This window comes from Lupinus angustifolius, chromosome LG02 (assembly GCF_001865875.1).
Source record: "Lupinus angustifolius cultivar Tanjil chromosome LG02, LupAngTanjil_v1.0, whole genome shotgun sequence".
Lineage (NCBI taxonomy): Eukaryota > Viridiplantae > Streptophyta > Magnoliopsida > Fabales > Fabaceae > Lupinus > Lupinus angustifolius.
The window spans coordinates 7,221,211-7,223,947 of record NC_032010.1 but is presented as its reverse complement, the minus strand read 5'-3'; the positions used below and the strand labels follow the sequence as shown (position 1 = coordinate 7,223,947).

Sequence of the window (2,737 nt, the reverse complement as noted above, 5' to 3'; positions counted from 1 at the left end):
TTCATGTTTGGGGGGGCTACTTGCCTAAAGGCTTCGGCAGATTCAACGGAGTGCTGACCGGAAACTGGTCGCGAGGGTCCATTACTGGGTTCTGGTCGATGTTGACGAAGCTCGGCTAGTAGTTGGGTTTGTTGTTGGATAATTTGGCCTTGAGTTTGGATCATTTGGAAGAGTTTTTGGGTAGTGGGTGCTTTTGGGGTGGTGTTTGGGGTGACTTTGGCTTGCCTAGTGAGATGGTTGCGCCAGTGCTGGAGGTTCAATGGAAGGGGCGTCATGATTCGGGTTGGGTGGTTCTGTATGGCTAGGTGGTTGAGCTTGGTTACGGGTGGTCACCATGTTGTAGGTAAGCCACAAATGATGCTAATGTTCTTTGTTGTTAAGAGTGGATGATCGGGAGTTGAGGATGGATGATCGATAGAGTATGTCTGGTAGAATGTATGAGGGTAGGTGACTTAGTCGTATTATCGTCTGGACCCACCGGGGAAGGTACCTAAAAAGGTTCTCCGACGATCAAGTCAATAGAGTATTCTAGAGAGAAAAGGGGAGTAAATAATATAGAAGTTAGAGCAATAAGTGTAGCAATAAATGAGGGAATAAGAATTCATTATACTTCTTGTATGATCTCCTATTTATAGAGCTTAAGGAATGTTGAGATGACCTCTGGTCATTGGTCAGCATGTAACATGTATGATGGATGCATTCTGACCGTCCTTACCTGTCTTGCATATGTGCTCTTGTCGATTTGTCGGGGGCATGTAGAATGTGCGGGCGGCGTGGCAGGCAGCCTACTATCGGACATTGGAGACGAGTCAGAGGCGCATTAAGTGGCGAGTCAGAGACACATTAAATGGTGGGTCGGATGTGCATTAAATGGTGGATCAGAGATGTCAATTCTGTATCAGGAGCATTTATGGCTTCCTTTACTAGTGGGTCCACTTGAGGCTGGCAACGGGGTTATGTGGTGTAATGAATGCTATGCTCAGGATAGATGGATAACTGTCCGGTTATGACCGAGATAGAACAACTATTAAATAAAAATAAAAGTATTACAAATGGATGGTGAATGATGCATTGACTGAGTATAAATTTTCATGGTGATTTTACACTCAAAATAAAATAGATCATCAATACTACTAGCCTAAAAAATGAAGGAATTGTTGTTGCATTGTGATCATACACCCATACCTACTGAAATACAAATATATTCTGATAAAAATAAATGCATAGAAAAGTGGAATGCAGGATGTTAAATTTTGTAGCGCTATTGTCTTTCTACTTCCTTTCTCGTAGACACACTAGATTAGATTAATACATTATGATATGACTCCAGAAAAGAAAATAAACTGGTCTCCCCTACAAGATTTATTTCTAACTGTGATGAACAATCTAAACTAAGTAGGTAAGAGAGCCAAATACAGTTTGGTATAACTTCAAATCCACTGTGGTACGACTTTGACCATTTAAGAACTTAGTTTTTTAATCTGACATGTTTGGTAAAGGTAATTAAATTATGGAAAAACTCTTTACGTAGGGGGAAATATAGTTTCCGGAAAAGTCCAACAGTTTTGAGCTCATTTGAAAGAACGCTTTAGCTATTAAATAACCCCGAAACCACTCATATTTGTTTCCTTTCATTTTGTAATATGATGGAAATTAATGGAGATGTTAAGCATAATATTCAATCAAATGAGTGAAATGGTATAGTACTTCGGAAATGAGTGAAATGGTATAGTACTTATGGAAAGTTAACCCACAATATTATATATGTACCAAATAGTATAGTACTTTAATATTTATAATATTATTATAGGAATAGATAAATTAAGAAAAAAGATAGGCGGAAATATTATAACGTTGTTAGGCACATACATATGTTTTTGCTTCTCTCCCTTTCTCCTCCACACTCCCAATACAAGTACAACCATTATACTCCTTCACAATTTGGGTTCAGAAAAGTCAGAAAGTCCACTACTGAAAATCAAATATAACTTTTGGAGATGCGGGGGATCGAACCCCGTGCCTCTCGCATGCAAAGCGAGCGCTCTACCATTTGAGCTACATCCCCGATCTGTTGTATAAATCATTTAAAATAAGCTATAATGTTATTACTCGATGTTCGTCATTGATAACCATGGAGACTTTTTAACCTTGATTCGAGGGCATGATCATTTTCACATTTCTTGATTTTATTCGAATGAATTATTATCATTATTCAATAACAGGATAAATAAAAATCCAAAATTAAATCTCAACAAGACAAACAATTTGTAAATATAATATCACGAACTTATCTATACTTCTATACTATATATAAAGCCAAAACATGGTGTAACCACCACCATGGCATAATTTATATATTCCTATTTTGCCCTCCAAAAATTTAATTTTAAAAAATCATATAATCCTATACAACCACCTCAAATATATTAACTATAAGTTGCATATTTATACTACTTAATAAAGGAAAAACATAACCTAACTTTCATGAAGTTATTTTGGGTTTTCCTATTTCATATTTTATAACTTCTAATTTTAGTGTATAAGTTATACTTTCATCTTTATATATACTTATACTACTAAACATTTATTTCATATTTTATAACTTCTAATTTTATTTTCTGGGTTCGTACCGTATATCAAATTGTGACAGTTCGATGGACCAGGAGATCATCCGCTCGGCTAGCTCAGGCTTGTGAAAAATCTGGCGAATAAGTTGATTGGTTCCGACCACCACTGG

General features: G+C 36.7%; 1 non-coding gene across 1 annotated transcript; it reads right to left on the bottom strand.

The window, feature by feature from the left end:
- TRNAA-UGC lies at positions 1,993-2,065 on the bottom strand. The gene has a single exon. It is a non-coding gene; the product is annotated as a tRNA-Ala (tRNA).